The sequence below is a fragment of the Triticum dicoccoides genome, chromosome 1A (assembly GCF_002162155.2).
Source record: "Triticum dicoccoides isolate Atlit2015 ecotype Zavitan chromosome 1A, WEW_v2.0, whole genome shotgun sequence".
Classification (NCBI taxonomy): domain Eukaryota; kingdom Viridiplantae; phylum Streptophyta; class Magnoliopsida; order Poales; family Poaceae; genus Triticum; species Triticum dicoccoides.
The window spans coordinates 347,023,257-347,042,264 of NC_041380.1; positions in this window are offsets into that span (position 1 = coordinate 347,023,257).

A 19,008-nucleotide genomic window follows, 5' to 3' on the forward strand; every position below is an offset into this window, starting at 1 on the left:
ATGCACGCATACGGCTTCCACCTTCTGGATCTTACGTCGAACGTCATGGCGTGCATGGCCTTCTTTTCTCACCTTTGTGAGGGTTTCGCCGGAATGCACCCCAGCACGGCGCTCTTTCGCCATTACTTCACCCCTCGCATCCAGCCAGGGGGTGCCATCTCTGGCTGCATCACTTGGATCCCGAGGACCCTGAGTAGGGCCACGTACCTGGATGGTGCACAGAAGGCAAGGTGGGATGAGTGGCGGGGCCAGTGGTGCTGGATCGAGGAGACAGATCCGCAGGAGTTTTGCCAGGTCCGTCGGAGGCCGCCGGTCCGCGGCAAGGACTGGGGCGAGCTCGACGCCGATGACGGGAAGCTCATGGTTGCTATCACCAGGATCCATCACCTCACCTCGGCCAGGCTCACTCTCAAGATGATAGGGGCTAACTTCATCCGCCGCCGGATTGCCCCACTGCATAATAAGGGGAGGCTGGCCTGGGACTTCAGGAATGCGGCCGACATCATGAGGCTCCGCCCCGGCCTGAATCACAACTTCATGGTGCTGCAGCATGCTCATCTTTGTCAGAGGCTTTTCCAGCTCAAGATTGATGAGGTCGGCAGGGTCGAGAGGACCGGCAAGGCCGCCAAGGCCGGAAAGCCTGACAACTTGTTTGGGTTGCCAGCGGGGGTGGTCCCGTTGAGCAACAACTCTTGCCTGACCGCCATTATTGCCATGATGCCGGTTTTCAACACGCACGACCTCGATTCGACCTGGGCCGAGCCAAAAGCGGAGCTAGTGCAGACATTCTTTGACAACTTCTTGGAGAGGTATGTTCGTGATGAGCCACGGCTCATCCGCCCCACCACTGATGAAGAGTTGGCGTACATTGCCGCCAGGGCGGAGGAGGCATCACTTGCCGAGGAGGCCGGCAACCTCGGCACTGTGGAGGACGAGGCCGCCATGGCCGCAGAAGAGAAGGAGTTTGCTGAGTGGACGGGGTCAACCGGGGAGCCCAGTGGCGCCGGTGCTGTGGTTCCCCTTGTTGAAGAAGCGGTCCAGGAGTCGGCCGAAGAGGAGACCAATGTGAATGACTCCTCGGCCCCAGGGAAGAAACGCGTCCTGCCGCGGGCTGGCTCCAGCGAGCTGGTCTGGCCCAGCAAGACCGTGCAGCGGCAATGGGCCCAGGCGCAGCCCATGCGCCAGATGAGGCGTACGGCCACAGCAGCGGAAGCCGCAGCAGCGAAGGGGGCTGCGGCCGCCGCCTCCTCCTCATCCAAGCGGCCCAGGACGACATCCCCTTATCCTCCCCTCGTGGATGCCGCCCCAGAGGCCGATTTCAATCTTGGGTCCTTTAGCCCGAAGAGGAAGAGGAGGCCAGAGGAGGAGGACAAGTAAGCACCTTGCCCCTCATCATCTCCTGATCCTCCGCCCGCGCTATCTTTCCATGACCTGATTTTATCTTCACACTGACATGGAGACGCTGGCCCAGAGGGCGGCAAAGAGAGACAAGGCTTCAACGCGCGATGAGCCCCTGGCGAGCGCTCCGCGTACGCCAGCGTTAGTGAAGATCAGCCCAGACGATAGCCCTCAATGCATCCCCCGCTCCAGCCCCTAGCGTGAGTCCGTTATTCACTCCTCATTGACGGGCATCGAGGTGTCTATCCTTGGTGCTGACCTTGCCGGGTCCGCGGGAGGAGAGCGGCAACAGGAGGAGCTGCTGAGGGCCGCCCCTCACACGCCGCCCCCGTCAACCACGCCACCCAGAGGGGCGTCACTGGCAAGGGCATCCACCGCCGAGCCCACGCGCATGGAGGAAGAGGGGCAAGCATGGACACTGGTGGCTCCGTCCTGGCAACGAACATTGGCGGGGAAGGAACCACTTCTCCTCAGCTCGGCACGGGTAAGCTGCATGCCTCCCGTCCCTTGCTATCTCTGCCACGCGATGCTCTTTGTTTTCTTTGTTCTGAACTTTGGTTTTGGCCTCGCTTCATTTTCTTTTCTCGTTTCCAGACCCTCCCTCGACGGACCAAGTGGACGTCGATGCTGGCATCAAGGAGGTCGCCAAGGATGCCGAAGCTGATGCCACCAAGACCGCTGTCGGGGAAGCCGCCAAGTACGCCACCAAGGAGGCCGCCAAGGGGCCTACCGGGGAGGCCCGCAAGGCTGCTGCGGAGGAGGCCGCCAAGGCTGCTGCCGAGGAGGCCACCAAGGAGCCCGTCAGGGAGGAGGTGACCGATGACCAATCTTCCTCCCCTACAGCCCCCGCCCCGGACAAGTACTTGAAGGTGGGCAATGATCTGTTCGTCTGTCTCTCGGGGACGGCAAGCACCAGAGTGCCAGCCGAAGGGGAGGTTTTTGACGATGAGGCCCTCGCCGCCGCCAGGCTCCAGGTTGTCAACGAATCGAGCGCCAGCAGCGGTGGTTCCCAAGAGGAGCAGCTCCTCCGAGCCATGAGTGCCTATTTACAGAAGCTTCAGGTGCTCCACCGTGCCCGTCAGGATAAGGTGAACTCTAGGACGGCGGCCGTGGACAAGGCAGAAGCAGACTTTCAGGAGCACGTCGCTCGGATGCAAGTTTGGTTCACCGAGGCCCGGCAGGGCCTAAGGGCCACCCAGGATCAGCTGGACGACCGCCAGCGAGAGCTCCTCTTGAAGCAGGCTGACATCAAGAAGGCCCAAGAGGCGGTGAAGGAACAGGCCACATAGGATGAAGCTAGCCAGAGGCAGCGCCAAGCTCTGCTGGACACCCAAGAGGAAGACTTCGTTGCTCGTGAACAGGCGCTTGCTGCCACGCTCCGTTGCAAGGACGAGGAGATCGAGAAGCTCGTCATGAAGCAGACCCAAGAGCTGGAGCAGAAGCACAAAGATGCACTTGATGCTCTGGCCCTGGACCAAGCTGGCAAGGTGGAGAAACTGGAGCTGAAGCGGGAGGAGCTGAAGGAGGAAATCTCAAAGCTGACAAAGGACAGGGACATGACTACCCACACCCTGGTGGATTTGGAGGCCACCATCTCCGACAAGACCAAGCTACTCTCCGAGGCCAACGATTACATCGATGATCTGAAGCTCAAGCTGGGCACCTTGGAAGGGACACTTTCGGAGTTAAGGGCCTATGAGGAGACCCTGAACAAGGCCCTTGAGGACGAGAGGCAGCTGCTGCAGAATGCCGCCGCTACCCACAATGACTATGTGGACAGCACAGAGCTCTGTACTAACCACATCATCGACATTGCAGAGAGGCTCACCACGCAGCTAGCCGTCATGGGCATGCTAGACTTCAGGTACTCCCAGGAGGCGAACATAAGCCCCAGTGCCAGGTTGACCTTATTCTTTGAGCGCGTCCTCGACGCCCTGGAGCAGCTCCGCTCCAGTCGAGCAATTTATCTGGCCAATGAGGCTCGGAAGCTTTGTCGGGGCGCCCTGACCAAGGTGCTCACCAAGGTGGCGTTCTGGAACCCCAGCGTCGACTTCGCCAATGCGCTTGAGAGTTTGCCGGAGGATGTGAACCTCAAGGCACTCGGAGAGCGTATCGAGCCCATCATTAGCTGCGTTGACGGAGTCCAGAGGTTGGAAGGCCAGCGCCGGGACTAGCCACTCCGTTTCTCATTGCCACTGCGAGTTCGTGCCCAAGACAATTTTATCTTAAATTAGAACCGCGGCAACCACTGATGTAATATAACTTTGCAGTATTTTGAAATAGTGCATGCTATCTTCCTGTTTGATCTTTCTTTGTATGTACACACCCTACGCTTAGTTGGATAGGTTTGCCGGCGCATAAACCCGTGCCGCGGTGCTTTGAGGAACGGATCCTTAGCATCCCGACGGGGGCGCTTGCTGCCGGGATAGCCACCTTGCCATTCTCGACGTAGCCGCTCGAACTGTTGAGCGGACTCGAAACAGAACAAGGGTGTTGCCAATAGCGGAAGGGTTCCTTTGCGTGCAGCTTCTCTATACAAGGAGCAAAATCTTTCAAGGAAAATAACCCTATGAAAAGGAAATTGCTCAAGGTTTGGCGTGACTTAGCTTTTCGTTGCCACGCGGATGGTTGTTGCGGCTGCAGACAACACCGCTTGCCTGGCTGATGGCACCAGAGTGGTGGGGATGATTTTGACCCCCTCCGCCGCCAGCGTCTGCCCTATCACTTGCCTGCACTGGCGTGGACAGACCGGCTCCAGACGAGCTGACCACTGGGGACGCCTTCTTCTTCGGGGCCATCGCGATGGAGTCGATGCGCTAACTTCTAGACCAGTTTTTCACAGCCTCCTGCCCCCTACATGGCGTGCCAAAAATGTGGGGGAAACGACACCTATGGGATCCCGAGGACCCCTTCTACGATTGGCGGGGGTGAAGAACTGTGCAAAGAGCAGGTCTAGCGATCAGCGCGAGGGGATTTTTTACCCAGGTTCGGGCCGCAAATGATGCGTAAAACCCTAGTCCTGCTTGCCTGTGTTTATCTTGTGTTCTTCAGTTCTTGGACTAGATACTATGCGTGCCCAGTCCAAAAAGTCTGAATCCTTCCATAGTACGCCTCGGGCCTCCTTTTATATATCAAAGGGGGCGTCACAGTGGCACACAAGAGGTGGAAAGTACCTACAGTGTACAAGTTTATCGCCTGACATCATAGGACAAATGCATTTAATGCGCTGCCTACGTGCCCTCTTGCTTTATCGGGGACGGCAACAGAGCTCGTCCCGTCCGTCGCCGCCTCGCCTTGCTTCGATGCGCGTCCAAGCTGATGAGGCATGCAGCACCATGCTGGCTGGCTGATTGCCATGCTGGTGCGGTGACAAGGCCTTCAGGAAGATCTGCATGCCACCACGCAGGTGCTCGACTAGTTGGCCTAGAAGCGGCATGCTGCCACGCAGGCGCTTGCCTAGTTGGCGGGCTGGTTACCGTGTCGGAACGGTCACGGGGTAGCGAAGCTTTGGCAGGTGCGGGCCTGGCCGCGGCCCCGCAGATGCCCCGGTAAGGGTCTTGCCGGGGTCTCGCGGCCGTCCCCGGCAAGGATCTTGCCGGGGGTCTTCGTCTCCTGGTTCTTATCTAGACTCGCAGGCCTTCGGTCTTCACAAAGATCTGCATGCCACCACGCAGGCGCCCCCGAGTCTTGGTCTCGACGTTGTCGATGGTGTCAGAACTCTCAGGCTCAAGGGTGGAGGCCTTGCTGGTGTTGGGCAAGTCGCCCCGGCAAGGCTCTTTCCGGGGCTATGTAGGCCGCCCTGGCAAGGGTGTTTCCAGGGGAAGTCCATCTTGCCCCTTTGCTCTTCATGCCTCTGGCTTGAGTGCTAGCTTGGCAGTCTCGTACCTTTCGATCCTCTGCCCCGCCAAGCATGGCCGCAGGTGTGGCTACGACTGCCCGTGCACAAGTAAAGGGGTACAGAAAGGCCCCTACTTTTGTACACTGACATGCACAAAGCATATGACCGAGTGGAGTGGTGTTTCTTAAAGGAAATTATGTTGAAATTGGGCTTTAAAGAGATTTGGGTGAATTTAATTATGAAATGTGTATCCTCTATGGAGTACCGGGTCCATATTAATGATGATGAGACGGGGAGTTTTAAACCAACTAGAGGATTGAGGCAGGGAGATCCCCTTTCTCCCTACTTATTCTTATTATGTACAGAGGGTTTGACTGCCCTTTTAGCTAATGCGGAGGAGAATGGAAACATTTCTGGTATAAAGGTTTGCAGAGATGCCCCATCAATTTCTAATATCGTCTTTGCTAATGACTCTTTGATCCTTATGCGAGCTAATCCCATGAGTGCGGAGGCGTTGAAATCACTTTTGGATTCGTATTGTGCTGCCTCAGGGCAAATGGGTAGTGCTGAAAAATCTAGTATATTCTTTAGTCCCAATACAAAGTGGAAGACAAGGCACAAATATGTACAATTCTAAATATTATGACTGAAGCCCTCAATGACAAATACCTGGGTTTGCCGGCAAATGTGGGCATGGACAAAAGTGATTGTTTCCAGTTCCTGATCGATCGAATTATTATGAAAATTAGTGGATGGAAGGAAAAATTGTTATCCTCTGGAGGGAAGGAAATTTTGCTCAAATCTGTTGTACAAGCCATCCCCACCTATGCCATGTACGTCTTTAAAATTCCTAATAAAAATTGCAAAGGAATTATTGACGCGAGGTCGCAATTTTGGTGGGGTGGCGAGGACAATCAGAAGAGGATGCATTGGATGGCATGGTGGAAAATGTGTGTTCCAAAAGATCAAGGAGGTATGGGCTTTCGAGATATACACGGTTCCAACATGGCACTATTAGCTAAACAAGCGTGGCGTCTTCTTGATAATCCTGAATCGTTATGTGCAAGCATCTTGAGAGCTAAATATTTCCCTGAGGGAGAATTGATGAACGCAAGTTTAAAGAAGGGATCCTCTTTTACTTGGCAAAGCATTATGGCGAGAGTGAACTCTTTGAGAAATGGTTATATCTGGTGAGTTGGAAATGGACAAAACATCGATATTTGTAGATATGCATGGATTCCGAATTGTGCAAATAGGAAAATTATTACTCCTAGAGGTGGGCAACTTTTGTCAAAGGTGGATGATCTTATTGATCCAATCACGAATTTTTGGGATGAAGATTTGGTGAGACAAACTTTGTGGCCAATTGATGTGCAAAGGGTCCTGTGATTCCCCTCCCTATGCATAATATGTCGGATTTCATTGCCTGGAGCTATGCAGAAAATGGTGTATTCACTGTTCGATTAGCTTATTTGGAGGAATGGAACCAACAACATGGGAGGAAATTGCAATATACTAATGTTATGGGTCGTGTCAATGTCAATCCTATCTGGGGTAAGATTTAGAAATTATCGTGTCCGGCAAAGGTAAAAATATTTATTTGGCGAACATTACATGGAACTCTACCGTGTCGTGTTACACTTGCCAATAGACATATGAAAGTTTCGCCTCTTTGTTCATCATGCTCGAATGGGAAAGAAGATACAAAAAACATCTTGTTTCTGTGTCAGAAGGCAAAAGAGGTTTGGGGTAACCTGGGGATGTACAAGGTAATTAAGAAAGCTTGTGTTATTGATCATGCGGGTGAGGCGGTTCTTGAATTCTTACTTCTTATGCCGAACCAAGAACTACCTATATTAGGTTGCCAGAATGCAAGTGAATTAATCGCGATAACTGCTTGGTATTTATGGTGGGAGAGACGCATGTTGGTTCATGAAGGAAAGTCTCAAGATGTGAACCGGATTTTGATGGGGGTTCGTGCTATAACGGCAAACTATGTGAATGCCCACTCCCCTAGTGCGACTAGTAGAAAAGAAGGATGGAGCCGACCTCCTATGGGTTTTGTTAAACTAAATGTTGATGCTTATTTTGACCATGATCTGCTCAGGGGCACGGGAGGTGTTGTACTCAGAGATGACAAAGGAAAATTCATTGTTGGCGGAAATTGGGAGATAGATTGGTGTGTTGATGTACTAACAGCAGAAGCAATGGCTCTTAGGTTTGGTTTAATTCTTGCACAAAAGGCGGGATGCAATCGTCTTATTATTAACTCTGATAATATGGAAGTCATTGACATAATGAAGAATGGAGGACAATCGACGGAATTTGCGACGGCAGTCTTCGAGGATTGCTACTTCATGGCATGTGATTTTCTGTTGACTAGATTTGAACATTGTAATAGGGTAGCTAATAAGGTTGCTCATGAACTTGCTAGGCTAGCTAACATTTCTGTAACTAGAGATTGGTTTGGGGAGCTTATGGAGAATATTGTACCTCTTCTTATAGGCAATGAAACCATTATTTCCAATTAATAAAGTGGTTGTTTTCTTTCAAAAAAAAGAAACATCTAATCTACTAGTGTTTTTTTGGACGACCAAGACCACCAGAAGAGCCGAGCATCAGGAAGTTTCTCAGGTGGGGTCTCATGTGTTTAAAGGAATTGGGATGGGGTCCACCAGCTGACAAAAATAAATTAACCAACGCAAAAATAGGAGAGTCAAACTTTATCTATAGCATGCCGAGATGTAAAAGGCAAATTAGTTTAAATATAGTAAGAGTCCAGCATGTTTGGAAAGCTTGTGTGCGTCTAATTATTCTTAGATGGGTCGGCTATACTAGTATAAGTAACCATAGTACGGTCAATTTAAAGGCAGGTTATTTTTCATGAAATAGACGCGATGTGTTTTTCAGGATAGACACCCGTATCAAGTTTTGGAGGGATTTTTTGGAGCGATTTTTAGAAAACCTCTGTGTCGTGATTTTTCTTCATGAAAATTGTTTTGCACGTGAGTACCTTCGTCAAGATTGGTTTTCTCGTGCTGAACCGTAAGGTTCAAACCCTCTACTTCATGTACGTCGCGTGCACGAGCGAGAGGTTGCTACTACTGGTGATGGAGTGTCGTAAAAGATTAGGCCGCAACAACAGACCGGATCTCTTCACCGAGGTTCGGTCTACATCAACCGGTGCTTAACGAAACATTGGTTTACTTCTCAAACCACCGACACCTTGCATTGTACATCCTAAATGGTATGACAATCATTCGAGGAATAACGTCTATTCGCTGTAAAAAAATCCACAATGGATCAGTTTAATCACCCAAGGTTGCCTGGTTCCATTCACGTCTTCCAAGTCATGAGAAGGCTGCTAATGCAAGATTAAGGATAAGCTTCTAACAACTACTATAAGTAATACGTAGAATAGCATGTAGGAACTTTTACTGTGGGATGCACCTACCAGTGAATGGAATTTCAGAGCAAATTGTATTAGCAACTTCAATACAACTGGCACAAGATGCAAAATTACATGCTTGAGATAATACTAAAAGGCAATATGTTAACTCAGATATACATGGGATGTTTAAATAAGTGTGCACAAAATTACAAGTTTTTAGATACACAAGAACAGTTTATCCAATCAACCGGTATAATACAAGCCCAGGCGCAAGCCATCTCATACAAATGTCGTTTCTTCAGAAAGGCCCCAAAAGAAATAGTTACAGCAACAAATAAGCCATGCCCATTCGCCCAATAAACGAGCATAAAATAAATAGATGCACAAGACATGGAAATATCGGCTTCACTAGAGCTAGAGGTAGATCTTCAATGCCCTCAGCTGGTAATTTGGTCTGTGCTCCCAAGGAAAACAAAATGAATTAACTTGAATTCTATGGAGATTCTAGCAATGAGAGGGGAGTGTGTCTACATGCCCTTGTAGACTGAAAGTGTCAACCATCTAGAGATCGTGGTTGGCATAGTCGTACTCCTTCGCGATCCAATCTGATCCGAGCACCGCACGAACGACACCTCCGAGATGTGCACACGTATGGCTCGGCGGCGTCTCCTCCTTCTTGATCCAGCAAGCGAGAGAGAAGAGGTAGATGAGATCTGAACCAGCATGATGGCGTGGTGGTGATGGTGGCAGCGGAATTCTGGCACGTCTACGCTAAGCACTGCATGAAGGACTAGGAGGGGATGGGAGAGAGCGACGGCGGCCAACAATGGGATGGCTGCCCCCTGCCCCCCCCCCCCTCTCTTTATATAGTCTAGGGGGCAGGGGGCGCCCAAAACCCTCCTATGGTCGGCCACAAGGGATAAATCCCTTTAAATGTAGAGATAAGATCTTATCTATATATTTAACCCTTTAAATTTAGAGATAAGACCTTGTCTCTAGATTTAAATGGCATGGGCCTTGGGACTGGTACTGCTAGCACACGTGGGATGTTGCACCACCCCTCGATCCATGTGGGCCCCTTTCGGGTTGTTGGGCCCCATGATGGAACCCTCAGAACCTTCTAGAACCTTCTTGGTACTCTACCAAAATTCCCAAACTATTCCAGAACCTTGATAAACACTTTCCATATAAAAATCTTTACCTCCGGACCATTCCGTAGCTCCTCGTGATGTCCTGGATCCCATCCGAGACTCCGAACAATATTCGATCTCACCATTATGAATATCCCAATCCTACCCTATTGTTACCGAACGTTAAGTGTGTGACCCTACGTGTTCGAGAACATGTAGACCTGACCGAGACTCCTCTCTGATCAATAATCAATAGCGGGACCTTGATGCTCATATTGACTCCCACGTATTCAACGAAGATCTTTATCGGTTTGAACCACGATGTCAAGGACTCAGTTAATCCCGTATACAATTCCCTTTGTTTGGCGATATGTTACTTGCCCGAGATTCGATCGTTGGTATCATCATACCTAGTTCAATCTCATTACTGACAAGTCTCCTTACTCGTTCCGTAATACAAGATCCCTGTGAATAAACTCATTAGTCACATGCTTGCAAGCTATTCACAATATTGTATTACCGAGAGGGCCCAAAGATATCTTCCTGTCACATGCAGGGACAAATCCCAGCCTCGATCCATGCAACCCAACAAATACCTTCCAAGATACCTGTAGATCACCTTTATGGTCACCCAGTTACGAAGTGACATTCGATACACACAAATTATTCTTCGGGTATTAAGGAGTGGCATGATCCCATGGTCTAAGGAGCAAATACTTGACATGAATAAAGATGTAGCAATCCAACTAAGTGATACGATCTGATGCTAAGCTTACGAATGGGTTTGTCCATAACATCATTCTCCTAATGACGTGATCCCATTATTAAATGACAACTCATGTATATGGTTAGGAAACCTTAACCATCTTTAATCAACGAGCTAGTCTAGTAGAGGCTCACTAGGGACACAATGTCTATTTATGTATCCACGCATGTATATTAGTTTCCAGTAAATACAGTTATAGCATGGAAAATAAACATTTATCATGGACAGGGAAATATGATAATAACAACTTTATTATTGCCTCTTGGGTATATTTCCAACAAAACACTGCCAATGAACTGATCACAACATCATCATGAGTTTCTTGTAGCGATCGAGTTAGGGTTCCGATCCGTATTGAGTATAAGAGGAATGGGGATTGGGGGTTAATCTTACGCAGTAGTTTCTGACCTTAGCCTCGGCGACCCTGGAGGTGGTTGGAGTGGCGGATACCCTCGGCCTTGTTCTTGTCCTCCGGCTGGACCATCGTCTCGTCGTCCTCGCCGGAGTCCAAATCGATTGGCAAAGTACGGTGGTCTGGCTCCGGTGCCCTGACAACCATCTCCACCACTTCTTCCTCCTCTGGCTCCAAACCGATGACCTTCGGCGCCACCAAAGTCCTATTCTAGTACGCTGCGGCACACTGGTCATGAGGAGCCAAATATTCCATGTACTTGACCGACCTTGCCCTTTGTCAAGTGTCGCCGGAGTTGGCCTGATTCATGGCCCAATGAAGGATAACGACTGACATAGCGCCCTTCATTGTGTTAGGAATCGACGTCTTCAACTCTTCAATCGTTGCCTTCTTCACCATAGTGCATGCCTCCTTGTGCATGTCTTCGATGCTGCTGGAGTTCGAGCACACTTCTATTGTGTTCTCAAACTTCGTGTGGTCATCGAGCGAGCACCCGAGGAAGAAGGCCCTCCATCCAAAGCCCGAGGTTGGAGGAGAGGTGTGAAATAGAGAGGTCGAAGAGGAGCGGCAGTGAAACAAAGAGGGTTTGAGTGTGGTGTTGGGTAAGTAGTGTGGGTAAATATAGGAGCGCTAGGCCGATGGGAATGAATGTTGACATTTGAATTGTGTATTGTTCATAATGCAGGTAGTGCCACCATTGTAGAAGGGCAAGGAGGTAGTGCCTCCATTGGTCGACATGCCGGTGTAGGATCACCCAAGCGCCAAGCAAAGGAACTATGGGAACTATCACGAGGAGTCAGGACCAAGCCACTTCTGCAAGGTTATCCTTGCTCTGAAGCTGGAGAATCTGCCATTGCCTCTTGGAGTTCACTAAGTACTTACTCGTCATCCCTATGGAGTTCAAACTCAAGACGAACACCGGCTGCTCATGAAGGGTCATGCTCAGGGTGGTCGACGGTAGGGCCACCCTTGATCAGGATTGGGCCACTTTTGCCGCCGTTCACCAGATCATGATCAGGTACATCGTGACCTTCAAGTTTCTGACCCCGACACCATGAAGGTGACAACATGGAGGTGGTCACTGATACGTCTCCAAAGTATCTATAATTTTTTATTGTTCCATGCTCTTACATTATCATTCTTGGATGTTTTATAATCATTTTATAGTCATTTTATATCATTTTTGGGACTAACCTATTGACATAGTGCCAAGTGCTTGTTGCTGTTTTTGCATGTTTTTTACATCACGGGAAGTCAATATCAAACGGAGTCCAAACACCGCAAAACTTTTTGTGCATTTTTTATGGACCAGAAGACCACCAATGGGCCAGAGCAGCACCTGGGGGTGCCCCGAGGGGGGCACAATCCACCAGGGCACGCCTGGGGGCCCAGGCGCGCCTAGGTGGGTTGTGCCCACCTCGGTGGCCTCCCGCACCCCCTCTTTACCCTATAAATTCCCAAATATTCTGAAAACCCTCGGGGTTAACCTAGATCAGAAGTTCCGCCGCCTCAAGGCTCTATAGCCACCGAAAACCAATCTAGACCCCATTCTAGCACCCTGTCGGAGGGGGGAATCATCACCGGTGGCCATCTTCATCATCCCGACGGACACCATGACGAGGAGGGAGTAGTCCACCCTTGGGGCTGAGGGTTTGTACCAGTAGCTATGTGTTTAGTCTCTCTCTCTCTCATGTTCTTGAGATGCCACGATCTTGATGTATCGCGGGCTTTGTTAATATAGTTGGATCATATGGTGTTTTCTCCTCTCTATCTTGTTGTGATGAATTGAGTTTTTCCCTTTGAGATTTTGTTGTTACCGGATTGAATACTTTTATGGATTTGAGAGCACTTGATATATGTCTTGCATATGTATACTCGTGGTGACAATGGGGTATCATATTGATTCACTTGATATGTGTTTTGGCACTCAACTTGTGGATTCTCGCGGTGACATTGGGGTAATCTATGCATAGGGGTTGATGCACGTTCTCGTATTTTGTTTCTCCGGTAGAAATCTTGGGGCACTCTTTGAGGTTCTTTATGTTGGATTGAGTATTATGAATATGGAATTATTTGGTGTTATTTTAGTATGAACTCTTGGATAGATCAATCGGAAAGAATAGTTTCGAGGTAGTTTCGTACCCTACAAACGATTTCTTCGTATGTTCTCCACTAGATAGGAACTTTGGAGTGATTCTTCGTTGCACGTTGAGGGATGGTTATATGATCCAATTATATTAGCATTGTTGAGAGATTGCACTAGCGAATTACGAACCCTAGGCCTCATTTTCAAGCATTGCAATACCATTTTTGTGCCCGTTTACTATTTGCTACCTTGCTGTTTTTATTTATTCAGATTATAAAAATATATTTCTACCATCCGTATTACACTTTTATCACCATCTCTTCACCGAACTAGTGCACCTATACAATTTGCCATTGTATTAGGTGTGTTGGGGACACAAGAGATTTCTTGTTTTTGGTTGCAGGGTTGTTTGAGAGAGACCATTTTCATCCTACGCCTCCCACGGATTGATAAACCTTAGGTCATCTACTTGAGGGAAAATTGCTACTGTCCTACAAAACTCTGCGCTTGAAGGCCCAACACGAGTCTACAAGAATAAAGTTGTGTAGTAGACATCAAGCTCTTTTTTGGCGCCGTTGCCGGGGAGGTGAGTGCTTGAAGGTATATCTTTAGATCTTGCAATTGAATCTTTTAGTTTCTTTTTTATCACTAGTTTGGTTTTATAATAGAAAACTACATAAAAATGGAATTGAGGTTGCATCATATTATTTCTTTTTTTATCACTAGTTTGGTTTTATAATATAAAACTACATAAAAATGGAATTGAGGTTGCATCATACTATTGATCATCTTTATAATATCTTTCTTGAAATTGATGGATCGGAAAATTGTGCTCAATTGTTATAAGAAGAAGTCACTAAAATATTTGGCACAAAATATTTGAATGATGAGCATGATTGCAGTGTTGTTAGTATGAATTCTTTGAATATCCATGATGCTAATGATATGCAAAACCATAAGCTTGGGGATGCTATGTTTGATGAAGATGGTACTTTTAGTCCCCCAAAGTTTGATGTGCAAATTTGTTATAATGATTGCATGCCTCCAATTTATGATTATTATAATGATGAAAGTGGATTTGGAGAGGTCATGACTATTTAATGATGAATCCACCATTTTGGATGAGGCTTCATTTGACTATGATAACAAAGTTGTTATCTATGATTATTATGGTGATGACATGTATGATATAAAGAATAATGATAACCATGAAACTTTTCATCATGATTTTAATTTTCACTCTCATGATAGTTATTCTGTTCAGTTTGCTCCCACTACCATCCATGAGAATAAATTTGCTTATGTCGAGAGTAACAAAATTTCTATGCTTGTGGATCATGAAAAGAATGATTTATGTGATGGTTATATTGTTTAATTCATTCATGATGCTACTGAAAATTACTATGAGAGAGGAACTTATGCTTTTGCATATTGCAACAATATCAAGTTTTCTCTCTATGTGTTGAAAATCTTGAAGTTTTGCTTGTTTTACCTTCCTATGCTAGTTGATTCTTGTTCCCATAAATTGTTTGCTCACAAAATCCCTATGCATAGGAAGTGGGTTAGGCTTAAATGTGCTTGCCATGTGTTTCATGATGCTCTTGTTATGTTTCAATTCTTATCTTTTATGCGAGCATCATTGAACTCATCATGCCTAGCTTAAAAGGCATTAAAGAAAAGCACTTGTTGGGAGACAACCCAACACTTTTAACTACAGTTTTTGTGTGTTCACATGATTAGGCTACTGTAGTAATTATGTTTTATTGATTTTGTTTCAATAAAGTGCCAAGTAAGACCTTTGGGATGGTCTATGGTAATAGTTGATTTGATCTTGCTGAAAAACAGAAACTTTTGCGCTCAGGAAAATAATTCTCATTTTTAACAGCAGCGTGATAAAATACTGATTCCTTTTGCAGAAGATTAATAGACAAGTTTCCCAGGATTTACTAATTTTTAAGAATTTTTGGAGTAGCAGGCGTATGGTTGGAGTACATATTACTACAGACTGTTCTGTTTTTGACAGATTATGTTTTCAATGCATAGTTTGCTTATTTTCTAGTTTCTATGGCTTATATTTCACAATATAAATTGTGGAAATGATATGCTGAAGTAGGCATTGTGTGAGAACAATTATGAATCTTGTCTTTGACAGTACCAAAGTGAAATGGTTTGCTCTTTATCATACTAACCTATCTCACGAAGTTCCGTTAAGTTTTGTGTGATTGAAGTTTTCAAGTTTTGGGTTAGATGCCGATATGAGGAGAATAAGGAGTGACAAGACCCTAAGCTTGGGGATTCCCAAGGCACCCCAAGTTAATATCTAAGGAAGATCCAAGCAACTAAGCTTGGGGATGCCCCGGAAGGCATCCCCTCTTTCGTCTTCAACACTATCGGTAACCTCACTTGGAGCTATGTTTTCATTTGTCACATGATATGAGTTTTACTTGGAGCGTCATTTCATTTTGTTAGGATTTCCTCTATGTTATTTATAACAATGTTTTGCATCTTTTATTTCAATAAAAGTGGCAATGATAGCCTTTGCCATGCTTATTTTGCAAGTATACATGTTGTTGTTTGAAAACAGAAAGTTTACCGATGTTGCAAAAATTCCCTAGAAAAGTCAGAATGTGATAAAATGTTGAAACTTTTTGAAAAATGAGATCTGATAAATTTTCTACAGGGTGGAAAATTTTCATAACTTTTGGAGTTAGGTAAGTATTAATACTCTTGCATTCTTTACAGACTGTACTGTTTTGGCATATTGTTGTTATTTTTGCATTGTTTGCATATGTTTGCTTGTTTAATGATTCTATTTGAGGATAGGAGTATTAAATATGCAGATGCATTTAGTGTGCAATGTTGAATAATAATTTTAGTGATTTTCTATAGTAGATAATGATAAGGTTTTTGCATTGGTTTATACTAACTTATCTCACGAGTCCTTGTTGAGTTTTATGTGGATGAAGCTTTTGAGATTTAGGAAAACCGTGATATGAGAAGAATTAAGAAGACACAAAATCTCAAGCTTGGGGATGCCCAAGGAACCCAAAGATAATATTTCAAGAAGTCTCAAGCATCTAAGCTTGGGGATCCCCCGGTAGGCATCCCACTTTTTTTCTTCAACAATTGTCGGTTAGTATCGGTTGAGCCTAAGTTTTTTCTTCTTCACATGATGTGTGCTATACTTGGATTGTCATTTTATTTTGTTTTGCTTTCTGTATTAATAAAATACTTAGATATGGAAGTTTTTAAATAAAATAGAGTCCTCAAATAGTTGCCAGGGAGGCTAAGTAAGTGATACGTCTCCAACATATCTATAATTTTTGATTGCTCCATGCTATATTATCTACTGTTTTGGACATTATTGGGCTTTATTATCCACTTTTATATTATTTTTTGGACTAACCTATTAACCGGAGGCCCAGCATAGAATTGCTATTTTTTGCCTATTTTAGGGTTTCGAAGAAAAGGAATATCAAACGGAGTCCAAACGGAATGAAACCTTCGGGGACGTGATTTTCTCACCGAACAAGACCCAATTGACTTGGACCCCACGTCAAGCAACCAACAGGGAGGCCACGAGGTAGGGGGCGCGCCTCCCCCCCCAGGCACGCCCTCCACCCTCGTGGGCCCCCTGTTGCTCCACCGACGTACTTCTTCCTCCTATATATACCTACGTATCCCCAAACGATCAGATACGGAGCCAAAACCCTAATTCCACTGCCGTAACTTTCTGTATCCACAAGATCCCATCTTGGGGCCTGTTCCGAAGCTCCGCCGGAGGGGGCATCGATCACAGAGGGCTTCTACATCAACACCATAGCCTCTCCGATGAAGTGTGAGTAGTTTACCTCAGACCTACGGGTCCATAGTTATTAGCTAGATGGCTTCTTCTCTCTTTCTGGATCTCAATACAAAGTTCTCCCCCTCTCTTGTGGAGATCTATTAGATGTAATCTTCTTTTGGCAGTGTGTTCATTGAGACCGATGAATTGTGGGTTTATGATCAAGCTTATCTATGAACAATATTTAAATCTCCTCTGAATTCTTTTATGTATGATTGGTTATCTTTGCAAGTCTCTTCGAATTATCAGTTTGGTTTGGCCTACTAGATTGATCTTTCTTGCAATGGGAGAAGTGCTTAGCTTTGGGTTCAATCTTGCGGTGTCCTTTCCCAGTGACAGTAGGGGCAGCAAGGCACGTATTGTATTGTTGCCATCGAGGATAACAAGATGGGGTTTTCATCATATTGCATGAGTTTATCCCTCTACATCATGTCATCTTTCTTCAGGCGTTACTCTGTTCTTATGAACTTAATACTCTAGATGCATGCTGGATAGTGGTCGATGTGTGGAGTAATAGTAGTAGATGCAGGCAGGAGTCGGTCTACTTGTCTCGGACGTGATGCCTATATACATGATCATACCTAGATATTCTCATAACTATGCTCAATTATGTCAATTGCTCAACAGTAATTCATTCACCCACCGGAAAATACTTATGCTCTCGAGAGAAGCCACTAGTGAAACCTATGGCCCCCGGGTCTATCTTCATCATATTAATCTTCCAATACTTTGTTATTTTCATTGCCTTTTATTTTACTTTGCATCTTTATCATAAAAATACCAAAAATATTATCTTATCATATCTATCAGATCTCACTCTCGTAAGTCATAGTGTAGGGATTGACAACCCCTTATCGCGTTGGTTGCGAGGATTTATTTGTTTTGTGCAGGTGCGAGGGACTCGCGCGTAGCCTCCTACTGGATTGATACCTTGGTTCTCAAAAACCGAGGGAAATACTTATGCTACTCTGCTGCATCACCCTTTCCTCTTCAAGGGAAAACCAACGCAAGTGCTCAAGAGGTAGCAAGAAGGATTTCTGGCACCGTTGCTGGGGAGGTCTACGCAAAAGTCAACATACCAAGTACCCATCACAAACCCTTATCTCCCGCATTACATTATTTTCCATTTGCCTCTCATTTTCCTCTCCCCCACTTCACCCTTGCCGTTTTATTCGCCCTCTCTCTCTATCCTCCCTCTCTTTCTCTATTTGCCTCTTTTTGCCCTTTGCACCTTCTGTCGTTATGTCTGAAATTGGGGAAATTATTGTCGATATGGACAATAATAATATCATGAAAAATTCTGATGCTCCTACTAAAGAACCCCCCATCTTACATACAAAAAAAATCCGTGTTCGTAGTGGTAATATTATTAGAAAAGGAGTTATTCAAGATTTCTTTACTTGTGTCGGTGCTTTACCTTCTATGGGTAGTTCTATCCTTCATAGAACTAGTGGTCTTGCGGACGCTATTGCCATGCTTGTAGTTGAACTTGAAAGACAATTCATGCACATGCATCCTTTCATACAAAGGATTTTCCTAGAATTTTCTAATATTGAGCATTCTTCTGTTAAGCGTGTCGTTACTATCTTTTTGGCTCATGAGTTTAGATTCATAATAAAAGAGGCCAAAGAAATCTTTGTGCATTGTAGGGTGGACGCTTGTCGTCCTCCCATAGAGGCTATCATTTTTGATCAAGAAGAAATAATGTGTTTTCAATCTCTAGACTATGTTGCTTTCAATGATAATCTTAGAAAAAGGGTTCCTACCAATGTTTTAATTGATAGAATTTCTAAACTTAATGATGATTTGGCCATTAGAAATAATGAACTAGGATATTATCTTGATTATAGGCTCACAAAGTTCTGTCAAAATAATGCTTATAATGATGAATTGGTTGTGCAATACGAAGGACCAAAGGAGGAACCTATACCTCCCAAGGTTGATCTTGGGGACTTTTGTCCCATTAAATTTAGCCCTTTTGATTACTTTTGCTTGCCTCAAAGAAAACTTGCTGCCGAACATAGAGAATATGAAATGAGTTTTAATGATCCATCTTACTATTATGGCAATACCTAGATCTATCCTTGCTTTTATGCCTAGCTAGGGGCGTTAAACGATAGCGCTTGTTGGGAGGTAACCCAAT